Genomic DNA, 13,496 nt, shown 5'->3' with positions numbered 1-13,496 from the left:
TCTCTCTCTCTCTCTCTCTCTCTCTCTCTCTCTCTCTCTCTCTCTCTCTTTCTTTCTCTGCCTGCGTAAGGAGCAAGATGTCCCTTGGATGTCGAGGCGGCGGCAGGCAGGGTGAACGGATATCCGGTATAGCAACAGACGCCCGTCTTGACTCGGCGGAGTGTCGCGGGCGCGGGTGCCCGGGAAAGGGGGGAGGAGGAGAGGGAGAGATAGAGTCGTTAGTAACCGGCGTTGCTCGGACCGGGGGCCGCGAGGTATGGTCGCCACCTGGTATTTTCGTTCAGCGCAAACCTCCCGTAGGCTCCAACTACTTATCGCGGGAAGTCAAAGTTTCTTTGCCTTCCTGCGGAAGGAGGAGAGCCGCGTGACAGACACCGCGTCTAGGGAGAAGCGTCGAAAAGAGAGAGCGCTTTTCCTCCCGGCCTTTAACCCGTTCGAACTCTCTTTCGTCCTTTGGACGACTCTCACGCGACTATGCACCGCGAACACCGAAGACACTCGTGCACGGTGACTCACGGGATTTGCGAGAAGTCGCTGGGGAATTTCTAGCTCGACGAATGGCGAATCAGTCGAAAAAGAGTAGAGAGAAAAGAGAAGAAAAAAATGTGGAGTCCCTCGAACGTATCGGAAATCGCGGTTAAGTCGCGGTGATCCTCGCGATTTCGTCGAGCTGGGTTTTAATTGAGACTTCGTTTATCGCGGTATGTAGACTGAGACTAAATTAGACAGAAAGAACCGAGTCTCTCAAAGTTAGAGATTTTCTTTGCGTGAACTGCAATCGAGTGAAATTGAATAGAAATCGTGTCTGCTCGACAGGCTGTGACATGGGAATTGTGAACTAATTTTGATTAAAAATTAGTAATTGATTGAATTATAAATTAAACTTTGGTTCGAAATTTTGTTTTTGAAGGTGAAAAAGGCTAACGATTGGGCTAAAAATTAGAACACTTTTTTTCGTATTGTACGTGCACTTTACATGTTAGAGGAGATATCTCGCCACGGAAATTCCATCCATTTTCCCATTCGTCGTATACTATCCACATTGACATTTTTCCTCGCACGTTCGTTTTTAGACCAAAGTCTTGAGAGTAATGAGTTTCGTTCCGTTCAGCGTATTTGTCCACATCGACAAGTATTCTCGGCAACTCGTCGATTTGTCGTCTCGAGTGTACGGCGCGGAATGTAAGCATTGTGACATTTCGCGTGTATCGCGCGCCACATCCGCTGCCGGATTTAAGCAATTATCCTTATTCGTATACGCTTATTCGCTCGGCTTATAATCTGTTTTCTCGAAATATCTTCATAGAAATATCCCACGGTTGGTGACGGTGCCCGCACGGCTGTTGAAAAATTACGCTTCATTGAGTTACCCGCGCGGTGGATCCGTTTCTCATCAAGGATACATCAGCGGTCTCAGGTAGCTTCGAAGTATATCGGGAAGACGTGATACATTTGCGATAACTGTGGCTGTCGAGATTAGCAAGACTACAGTAATTTTAGTATGTTTCTTCCCGATTTTTCCCTGAGCTGTGTATGTGTGCTCGTGTTTCTATTGTTAACGGGATTATTTCGGGTCGATTTCGAACGTGGCATCGCTGATTCACGGTTATCTCACGCGACTCCCGGGCCTACACTATGATAAAAAGTTTCTAATCTTGCTGTAAGTTATAGTCACTTTCGCATTGAAAGGAAAAATATCTAAAAAACAAATAATACTTATTCGGTTGGTGCTAATAACATATTTATTTAAATCTAAATTCCCTTATCTGAGTAGAATAAACGATTGTTTTCATGAGAAGCAGAGGTTTTAAGAAAATGTACACTGAGAGAAAAAGTTTTGCTAATTTTTGACACGACGAATGGTTTATCAATATGGGTTAACAAATGAAATGCAATCAAATGGTTTATTACTTTCAATTTGCCACTCTAAACAACGTTTTTATAACGGAGACATAACTAAACTATCCGAAATAGACAAGGACAAAAGAGATTTATACTTTAGGCAATGAATGTTTGTTAAAATGACAAATAATGAGAAATGATTTGCAATGGTAGCTGTTCGATCTGTTTCTCTAACGATCATCAAACAGCAAGCTTTTATTCTGATAACTGAGGTATTTTTCTCAGTGTATATTTTCTTATGCAAAAAAATATATTTCATATATATTAGTATTTAATAAATATATTACTAGTCTATACTCACCGAATAAATATTTTTTATTTCTTTAATATTTTTTTTCAGAGCAGTGATTCATATATTTTTGTTGCTTTGACAATATGCAAATGCTTTGAAAGCAGCAATAACAGTATGCAAATGAAGTTATCATTATATACACGGAGAGAATATTATATTTTTTTTTCATATCAATTTTCTTTTCAATTTTACTATGTTTTTAATAAACTGGAAATAAACTGTCAGTGAGGTGTAAAGCAATGAGGTCTTAATCTGCAATGTGTTCTTTTTTTCCTATTTCTTGTTCTCTGTCTTTTTCTGTCTTAAAGCTTGATCTACAATATGCTCTTTGCGTTCTATTTCTTCTGTCTTTTTTTTAGCTTCAAGCTTAAGGTTTGAGTAAGAAAAAGATAAAGAGAAAAAAACAGGAAGCAAAGAACATATTGTAGATCAAGCTTAAGGCTTGAGTTGGAAAGAGATAAAGAGAAAGCAACAAGAAGCAAAGAACACGACCAAGTTTTAGGAATATAGTAAATTTTGTTAAAAACATAATAAGTGTTTTAATAGCACGTTTCAATTCCTAAAATATAAGCACACACGAAACAAAAGGATAGAGTAAACTGCTCTGAATATCGCTCTGTTTCTTAATTACCAAAAATCTTACAGTAATTTTTATTATAAAATTTTCTCCGTGAGAGAAAATAATATCGTAGCGATATATAAAACAAAGATGAATCTCTTGACTGTAATTATTGTTCTATTACGCAATTATAGTCGTAAATATCAAACGTTTTTCCTCACAGTCGTCGGCGAGAGGATTGCAGCACTTCTCCCCTCGACGTGTTACGAACGACGTGTAATTTTCGCCTGGACCTCGTTGGAGGGTGAGAAGATGTTGCAATCTCTTCTTGTCCGCCGACTATACACACACGATGTAACCGATGCTCTCCAGTCGCAGTTTCGATAGATTTCGCGCGGTCGGACGTTCGGGACGCGTCGCGTCCGGATGATATTCGACCTGAAAACGCCTGGACCGGAACCAGGAGACATTAACAACGCCGCCTGTGCGTCGTACAGATCGCTCGTGACGCAAACAACGATAGATCGACTTCTTCCTTCCTGAGGCAGGAAGGAATCGACTATCACGAGCGGATTATTTTTATGATCGAGCTCGGGCTTAAAGATCTCGGCTTGTAAGACAGACAATTCTATACTTATCGCGTGTTTAATTCACGTCGGAATATCTCGAGTGAGACGATATCGCGAGGATTCCTCTTATTATTCCGTTGACGCCGACAACACGCGAGACCCGCGAGTTCTCTCAATTCTATTATTTCCCGGATAGATATGTTACAATGATTGTACAATTCGACGGTGGAAATTATTCGAGAGAGCCGTATTGAATCTCAAAATTCATCCGCGCTCGCGTTATCGCCCACTTACGCGTACACGGCGACTCGTTATAGCCGAATGGCAGATTATCCCGTCAAAGTATAAGCGTTAATTGATAATGTCACAGTTACTATCGGCACGACACGTCGGTCGGGATCGATCCTGACGCGAAATGACGATCGCGCGCGAAGGATAATTGTTTTGCAGCCTCGGCTTTCAAGAACTCCGTTGTCCAACGTCTATTTTCGTTTCGCGAACTGTCTCGCTCCCCATCATTTTCGATGCGCTGCTATTTTCGATTCGACGCCCGACTTCGACCAGGTCACACGGTTAAGCGCGGTTCATCCGATAATGAAGATGGACTTTCCTAGATTTTCCTGAAGAATTTAATATCATTGCTGCCGTTGGTTGCCGCTGCCGTGCGAGTTCGATGGTGGGAGAGCGCGAGAGACGGAGAAAGAGAAAAAGGAAGAGAGGAACAGAGAGAGAGAGAGAGAGAGAGAGAGAGAGATGTTCGTATGTGTGCGCGCGAGAAAGAGATAGAAGCAAGGAGGGAGAGAGAGGAAGGGAGAGAGAAAGAGAGAAAGAAAGAAAGAGAGAGAGAGAAGGGACGTCAGATAGCGGGGCTCAGGGGTGGGAATAGCGAGAGGGATGCGACTATACCATATTGCCCCGATATTGTTATCGATCCCGTCGGTCGGAAGGTATTTGTTACGTTCATTGTTTTTCCTTCGCACCGTCGAGCAAAAGGAGATCACGAGGGCCCAGCATCCCTTTTACAGTGCTAAGGTATCGCCTGCTCGTCTCTTACCCGTTTCCTCGCTTTCTCTCCTTTTCACCCCCTCGTTCGCTTTCTCTTCCGATTTTCCCTTTTCTAAGCTGCACACCCTCTGCGCCCCTCTCGGCATCCCCCTCGCACCCATTATCTCGGCTTTTTCTACGCGGTCATTTGGCACTGTCGGCTGTGTGACCGAGAAAAAGGCTCGAGTTACAAGCGAGAGAGTAAGAGCGGCCGAGGGAGAAAGGGGGAGAGAGAGGGCAAGGGAGAGAGATTATGAAGAGCATTTATTAGGGCAAATTATCCAACGGCGGACGAGCGAAATGTAGCGGAATTAAGAAGCGCATGCATCATGTATCGAGATTGCTTATTTGCGATGAATCGGCCGTTGCGATGCGAAAATCAAGATAGCAATTAACGAGATTACGAATGACAAAACGATCATCTTTGCTTCTTTGAGGTAACGAGACGTCACACAATTCTGTGGACAGGTGGGATTATATTTAATATAATAGACGCGCAAAAAATAGAGCTTACGTAACCTTTCCCGCTCGGGGTTAGCGTTCCATTTTTGCAATTTCTCACTGACGCTCACCAACTACCTACGTTATTATCTTACGACTCCAGAATCTTACATCGAAAGAAAAGATTATTAATTTTGCCACGAAATGCGACTATAAAATTATCTCGGTGCTAATCATATTTTTTGTTGTTCTTGTGTTTTTTAGAAAACGGTAGTAGCAATGATATACAGATAAAGTTATTATCGATAGCACTGCAGCGTCTTCTATGGTAGAAGTGAATCTTTCGAGACTATAATTAATTCACTGTGCCATTATTGTTATAAGCGCCAAATATTTTTCCTTCACCCAGATAGACTTTCGTGACTATCGCGTCGTGAGATAATCGATGATAGAAACTTAAAAATTCTTCTAATTGCATTTATGAAGCAGATGTACCCCAATGAATTGGTTATTAAATACATATTATGTAATAATGTAGATTTTTGGTATATCAATGTGGTAACAAATTTACTAAAAGTTACACTCAGATTTTCATATATCACATTTAACATGACATATTGTTTGGGACAAACAAATTTCTGTCGTATCTATTCCGTATTTCTATCTCGCCCTTCCATTTGATCAATATGAGTGCAATCTGATCAATCAAAGGGGACTGAACGTTGCTGGGTTCCGTGATTTAATGTAATTAAAGTAGCTGCAAAATTTATGTACATCAGTCTATCTAATAGTGAGATATAAGAGACAGAAAACGGAGGAAAATGAGTGCGCAATTAATAATATTAACTATGCAGGCGCAGGCCGCGAATTTTAGAAACACGTCGATTATGAGTGCGCAGCGACATCTACGACGACAACGACAACGACGAGAGTCGCGAGAAATGCAGCCCTCGTGAAATTTTCGAGTGCTCTTATTGACGCGCCACCGTCAAAATTACCCGCGCGTTCGATCCAGCAGCATGCATGTATGCATACCGTGGCAAATCAATTTCGACCGCGGCGTGTAATTTTAGTTTCACGAGATCGGATTTTTGAGGGGGACAAGATAGCTAGGATAGACAGACGATGCGACGATGGCGAGGTAAACCGGCCAACGCTCTGTTCTTTCGTTCGCGAGCGACGTGCCGAACAGTGGCCACGTCGAAATAGTAATGCCCTCGCTAAAATAATGTAACGCCACACTCTCATAAAATCCGACACGAAAGAATGGTCGATCGGGGAGATGCTATATCGGGTCTCTCGCGGCGCGACACGAGCAGAAGGAACACGTTATACTTTTCGCGCGATTCTCTCCCCTCTCGAATATGCCTCATAACCGAGTTCTCGCTCGATCCATTATTCTCGCGCTTCCCTCTTAATTTGTCAAATCCAACTGAATGGATAGGTGTATTTTCCGCGGACGTGTAACCTGTGCGCGGTTTAAGTGCGCGCGCCAGTCGATCCCATCCGGCGTCTCGGCGCACGCGCGCGCGCGCGCACGTTGCTCCGCTCTATCTCGCACGGAGGCCATGCATAACTTATGCCGCTTAATTAAATATCCCTGTTCGTCCGCGCGCCGCCGGCTTGACGTTATTTTTCAATATTCTCTCCGTGTGTGTGTGACGTTCTCTCGTACACGTGCACACGGCCGAGAGGCACACACGCGGCGTCTCGGTTTATCCGGCGCGCACACAGCCTTGGAACTCGCCGCCATTGCGCAATGAATTTTGCTGGATTGTAGCCGGAATTTTTGCGCCGGGAAAATACTGAAGGCGCACTCCAACGGCGGCAGCCGTACGCCGAATACGATCGCGCACTTGGTGACACGTGGACGATTCGAGAGGCGGAGGGACTCGTCGCGATCCTCGGCTTGTCCGGCGAGGTATCAATTCCCGTGACGGAGATCGCAATAAACGAAATTATATGACGAAGAGAAAAAGAGGGAGAGAGAAAGAGGGAGGGAGAGGGACGTGAATTATCTGCTGTTGGCTCTTTGATATTTTCCTTCGTGTTTCAACTTTGAGTAAATAATTTTAGGGTCGCGCTGTGGATATCATTCGGATAAAGATAAGACGGGAAAACTACCGCGCTCGTGACCAATCTTGACATTTCTCTTCGATAGCGCACGAATTAATTCGATCTGAGTATAATTTTCCTTCTTCTTTTTCGAAAGGGCTCTCTCGGAAATATCCCGATAACGGCATAGAGGCGATGATTTATGGGTCGCTGGCGACGCGGCGAATTTAGTTGTACGTGTATTAGCACGCAGACCGGCAGAATAGCCTTAGTATGCGGTATAATTGAGTTATTAGTCATTTCTAACTGTCGACTCGGGAGAAGAATATATGTTGATGGTAATTACATAGGTGACAGTCATATGAATTTTATATGTAGTATCAATGTGCACATGGTTTAATAAACTATTTTGTAATTATTGCAACTACCGCGCTGAATAATTACGAGAACAATATATAGTTTATTAAATTCTACACATTGATTCTACATACAAAACTCGTGCCATTTCCAGACGTACTTCATCATGTACATTCTTGTATTGTTTTGGTTTTTAAACAAGAATATTTTAATATAAAATACATGTGTATATACAATATATATATATATATATATATATATATATATATATATATATATATATATATTTCTTTATGTTGAAAGTTTAAATATTCATCAACAAATTTTTTTATATAAAAAAACTACACGACTCTAAGATTAAAACACATTTTAAAAGATCTTTTTCGTCCTTTACAATATCTTTTAAAATTTAAATATTCGTATTTAAAAGCCAAAACAACATGCCAAGAATGTTCAAGTACGTGTCCGGGAATTGGCATTTTTACGTTGGTACTTTAGTTGTTGCTTGTATAATTGCCATTAGAATTTTGTTCTTCCGATTGAACACATTTCTTTTTGGATTACGACGTTTAAAGTCCTCACAGTGACAGATTATCGCTTTGACACATCGCCCTCGCTTTTTTGAATAATCAATAAATAATATATAGATATTGCGCGTACGATCAGGAAATCCTAATAACCTAGTTGCACTACACGTAAAGGTTATCACGCCGATCCATGGATGTGTATGTTACACTGAGAAACAAACACTTGAAAGCTTATTTGTAGGATATCAAGTTTATTCGCAGAAACAAGCTTTATTTCACAGGAATAAATGCTATATCTTGCAGAAATAGATCTTATATCTTGCGAATAAATTATCGAATATTTTTTCTCAGTGACTTTACGCAAAAAATTGTCGAATATTTTTTCTCAGTAACTTTACAAAATATTAGTGCAATTTTCTACCACCGTTCCATTCTTCGCTGATATTTCGGCGTCTTTGCGACGTACATGCAACGGATATTTGCTTATCTATCTCGAACTTATATACTACAAAATTCAACAAACCAAACATCGAATTCGCTCGTATAATTAATCTGTCTACACTAACCTTATTGGTAGCTATGCGCAACGTACACCACGGCGTATCACCCTCTCTCTCTCTCTCTCTCTCTCTCTCTCTCTCTCTCTCTCTCTCTCTCGTGTGTGTACCTGGGCGCGAATGATCGTCGTCGACGTGATCCGGGCCGATTTTAGGCCTTATTAATTACTTATCCGCCTTCCGTTTCTCGTGTCTTCTCGCGCTCGCTCGGCCGGAGATCGATAGGCCAGGACATATTGAACACTCCGCTTCTCCTCCACCGGTTTAGGTTAGGTTATCCGACCTCTGTGGGGGGACAGCTACATTGCAGCTCATGCATAATACATGACGATCCGACCTGGAGTAGATTTATATTTACCCTGTACCGGCGATAATTCGTTAAATATCGACAGCGCGGACCCGTGCACGCGCGAGCGAGTTCCTGGCACGTCGACCAGCATATCCGACGCGAGTACGACGGCGCTTCCTCTCCGCCTGTCTCCTCAACGATCCGGTGCAACAGTTGTGCGCGATCGCGGCCTAAGCTCTCTCTAGGCCCCGTCAAACTCGCGCTTACCTCATGGCGATCACCGGCGATCTCGCGCTGCCGCCGCAGCCACGCGTCGCGCTTTTTCGGCGCCATAACTCGGAATATTCTCGCCCGCGCTACAAGTGCGGAACGGCTTGAACGCAGCTCTTATCGGACACATCTCGTGGCGCAACCGATGCCCAATGGCGGCATTTGATTTTGAATACGCGGAAAAGAAGCCTTCTTATTGGACGGCGGATACGTTCCGAAGTGCGTTCCGCATAAACGATAAAGTCGATTTACGTAGTATCGACGATTGATCGTAATATCTATTTAGGCTTGTTGGAAATCGACGTGAGATGAGCAGGGGGTTGAATGTTTTAACGTGTAAATCTTTCTCGTGCACTGAAAGGAAAAATATGGTTAATGTTACCGAAATTATAGTTACTTTTAGTGCCAACAATCTCTTATCTCTTAACTATTAAATCTTTCATTGTGCGATTATAGTTACAAATACCAAACATTTTTCTCAGTGTGAGAAAAAATACTTAAAAATTTATATGTGGGATGTGAAGTTTATTTCTATGAACAAACTTTTTATTCTACAAATAATTTTTTTAGTATTTGTTTATTGAGTGGAAGATATTATTCGTGTAAAATTGGAAGAGAGATTTTCAGATAGGACAAAGAATAGTTGATTAAGAATGGAAAGAGTTAACACATTTGGAAAAATAGAAACGATCTCGCCCTTATTCTCAAGTTTTTTATCGGTGAAAATATCTCTAAAAGTGATAGACAATTGGAAAGTTTATAAACCACCTTTAAAGATATTTTTATCAATAAAAGAGAGTTCAAAATAAGGGCCAGTGTGACATATATGACGGGATTTCATTTCGTCGCTAAACCTTAAAAAAAATGATAACATCTATTATAAGATCTATTATGACATCAATCAATTGTAAGGGGAGATTTTTTGCCCTTACACCGCTCTATTTCAATAAGAGAAGAAAAGTGACGGATTAAAGAAATATCTCGCTATTCTCCGGCTGTCGCGTGAGCGATTCGAAAATACTAATAGCGTATCGTGAGAGATATATTCGCGGAAACGGTCGCACATACGGATATTTTGAGAATTTATATATTTGTCAGAACGGATTCAACATCTAACCCGTGCTATCGGCCGTCCACCGTCGATAGATGGACCGGCGAGTGTCGGCGACTCGACTGACATGCAACCGCAATACTCGATATCGCCTTAGCAAATCGACGTCAATTTCGGATGCATCCGGTGGAAATCGGGACATTGGTTTTGGATGTCGGTCGCAGCTTCGAAAATTCTGTCAACGAGCGATTTTAGATCGTATCACGCGCGCACTCCTCGCTCCTCTTGTCATCGGATCGTCGGAGGATCTCGCGCGTTCTCGCCATTTTATGTCTTAACAGTTTTTCTCTTTCCCTTTTCTCCCTAGAAAACGAGGGATTGTATTCTTCACGAAAGTTCGTGCGCGCTTTCTTTAGATTCGTAAATGTTGCTCCATCTATTCTACGGACAATTACGAGGCGATAATCAATGGCAGATAAGTTGCTATACTCTCTTCAGCGAGTTTCGCAATGTATCTGTATTACGCAACAGAAGAATGTATTCTTTAACGATCCTCAGAAGACAAATTTCTTTTTTTGAGTACCAGATAGCTTCTAAAGTACATTGCAGCAAAAGACGCGATCCTCCTGCCACTGATTGTACAGTAATCACGACTTCTCTGGGGAAAAATTGCAGAGGGATGTTAATTTTTTAACTCAACCTCACGATATTAGTAACTCGCAGAGACAAAAATTTTGGTAACGCGATAGACAGTCGGATTCGGATGTGAAGTAAAATTTTCTGTTGGTTCGTGATTTCTTGACTTTCGTATGTATTTCACGCAACGCGCGTGACTGACTACACGACGGCTAAGGACGAGTATAAAGTCGGGTGAAAATCGAATTTGTCGCAAATCACGGGTCGTGTCCCGAATGCGCGCTCGTAACCTCACGTCGCGATCGATTCGCCGAGATTCGCGTATCCGTTGGAGACGAAGAAGAAAAGAAAAAAAAGAAGGGAGGGGAGAAAGAGCGCCTTCCTAAAAATTACGCAGAGATCGAACGTATGAATGTGGCATAACGCCTTAAATAGAATCGTTCACATGCATAATGCAACCGCGTGTGAGTTTAGTTTGCCGCGTTTGCGCGCGGCCAGTCTATAACACAATTGTTATTTTCGTCGACTCGGGCGTACACACTTTATAATGCGGTAACTCTGTATAAAACTTAGGTCGATTCTTGAACCATACCGCCGCTATTTGTGGCGGGCGAAATATTAATAAAATGTAAATATGTTACTTTTGCGTAAACATGCGGCCTCTCACGCCGGCCAAATCGCGCATTGACGCCAATGCACGCGCTTAAGTATATTTGTCATCCTTCTCTCTCTCTCTGTCTCTCTCTCTCTCTCTCTCTCTCTCTCTCTCTCTCTCTCTCTCTCTCTCTCTCTCTCTCTCTCTCTGTCTTTCTGTCTCTCTGTCTGTTTGTCTCTCTTTCTCTGTGCTGTGTCTCTGCCTCTCTTTCTGTCTCTTTTTCTCTCTGTCTTCTTCTTTCTCTCTCTGTCTGTCTCTGTCTGTCTTTCTCTGTATTTATTCGTCTCTCATTTTCTTCGTCTCTATCGCGTATATTATCACATGTATGCGCGTTCTCTTTCTATCTCTCCTACCATAGCGACGAGATTGGCAATCTTGCTGTTAACTTTGTTTCATAATCACCTTTTTTTCGCGATATGCAAAGCCTGTAGCACGCGTTCCTTCGTTTTCTTCTCTTTTACCGCGAAGCCACGTAAACCTGCACGCCGCGAGGCGTCTTAATGATCGTGTGACACGTATGCCACTGCAAGGTTGCAAATTACAGCCGAGATGACTGTCCGGAATCTCGGATTGTTCATCGTCTATCAACGTGACTCCCGCGTATCAGAGGCGCACCGGAGGCGTCGATAATGCCTCTCCAGTTCCGGATATTTTCAGATCAGAGCCGTTGTATATAAATATTCGAGCGACACGATTTAGAAATATATCTGACAGTTTAACAGCCCGAGCGAGTGTGTGAGAGTGTACGTGTGAAAAATTGAACATACGAAAGCAAAAGGACAAGTCTGTCGCTACCTGACGCAACAAACATCTTCGCGCTTGGGAGCATTCGAGCATAGACATTATTATACCTACATACACATCTCGCGTACACACGTATCTCGCATTTTTTTCTCTCTTATGAATCTTCTATTCTTCGCACGATCGTGCATATCATACGAAAGCTTCGCACGAAGCCAGACCGTATCGAAGAGCGATCACTGAGATCGACTGTCGATCAGATTGAAAAAGATCTCACCGTGATCGGTCGACGCGCCGGCAGAGAACGAACGAAAAATTAACTTTTACGTGCTGGCAAATTTCTGGTCGCGCGCGCTCATCGGAACTTCGGATCAGTCTCGCGCGCGGAGCTCGGCTCCGTCCGCCAATGCAAACCGGCGTGTTGCGCACGCGCCGCGCCGCGCTGACCAGCTGCGAGGACACGCGACGGCGCGCGGTGAGCGCGAGAAGGACGCGGCTACACGCCAAGCCAGCGACGAGCCAGTAACGCACGACGCGAGATGGCGCGCGAGCGCCGCGCGACGCGATTGGCCGGCAGCCGCTGACGTCGGCGGCGTTATCGACCAATGAGCGGGCACGACGCGGCGACGTATCTCGACTCGCCGAGGCGAACTTCAGAGGCGAGGTGGACCGACTGGTACACGACTGCTTAACCGAGGCGACTCGTTTCCCCTTCTCACTCGCTCGTTTGCTCACGTCGCTTCTCTCTTTCTCTCTCCCTCTCTGTCCTTGTCTCTCTTCTTACTCCCGCGCGCGCGCTACTCCTCCACCCGTCTCGCTCGCTCGCACGCGCGTACGGTACGCACACTCTCTCGCTCGGTTCTCAGCGCGACTTCCTCAAATCTTTATTTCAGGCTCGACCGCGAACTCGGGGCGAACTGGTCGAAGCGCGCGCGACCGCCCCGGTTTTTTAACCGTCCTCACGGCAAGCTCACCGCAAGCGGCTACCGCCGTCGCCACCGCCGCCACCGCCGCCACCGCCGCCACCGTCGTCGTCGCTGTGTGTGCGCCAGGGCAGCACTCGCCGCCGTGGAGAGACGACGCGTGTCTAAATTTGAATACTCTCTGGCAGCGTAGAGGAGAAGCAGTGCCGTCCGCGCGTGTTACGCCGTCGGAGCCTCCGTCGCCGCTGTCTTCGCTTCGCTGGTCGTCGTCGTCGTCGTCGTCGTCGTCGCTGTCGTCACGCGTGAAAAGTATATTTTAAGAAAGACGCTCCCTTGCCGTGCATCTAGTCAACGCATCTAGTCCCCGCGACCACGTCGTGGATAAAAGCTAACCTATCTAACCGCGCGCGCGACGGACGGACGGACGGAGCAGCGGGCGTACTCGCGCACGTACGCATGCACGCACGCATGCACGCACGACGACCTAAGAATAATTCACGACACGCCGCGACACGTTATTAACCTGCACGCCCCTATAAATAATCGTACGCCCTTTCGCGAGTGATTCACGGCGAAGGTGAAGCAGGCGGAGAGAGAGAGAGAGAGAGAGAGAGAGAGAGAGAGAGAG

The 13,496-nt window shown here is 44.5% G+C and overlaps 1 protein-coding gene across 2 annotated transcripts in view; it reads left to right on the top strand.

Moving 5' to 3' along the window:
• LOC116849065 (myocyte-specific enhancer factor 2) overlaps window positions 1–13,496 on the top strand; it is a 112,630-nt gene that overhangs the window by 60,561 nt on the left and 38,573 nt on the right. The gene's annotated exons all lie outside the window — the stretch shown is intronic.

Source organism: Odontomachus brunneus, unplaced genomic scaffold (assembly GCF_010583005.1).
Source record: "Odontomachus brunneus isolate Ranch 3 - 2012 unplaced genomic scaffold, Obru_v1 Obru_scaffold_005, whole genome shotgun sequence".
In the NCBI taxonomy this organism is placed as follows: Eukaryota; Metazoa; Arthropoda; class Insecta; order Hymenoptera; family Formicidae; genus Odontomachus; species Odontomachus brunneus.
The sequence above is the reverse complement of the archived record's forward strand: the minus strand, read 5'-3'. Positions and strand labels throughout refer to the sequence as shown.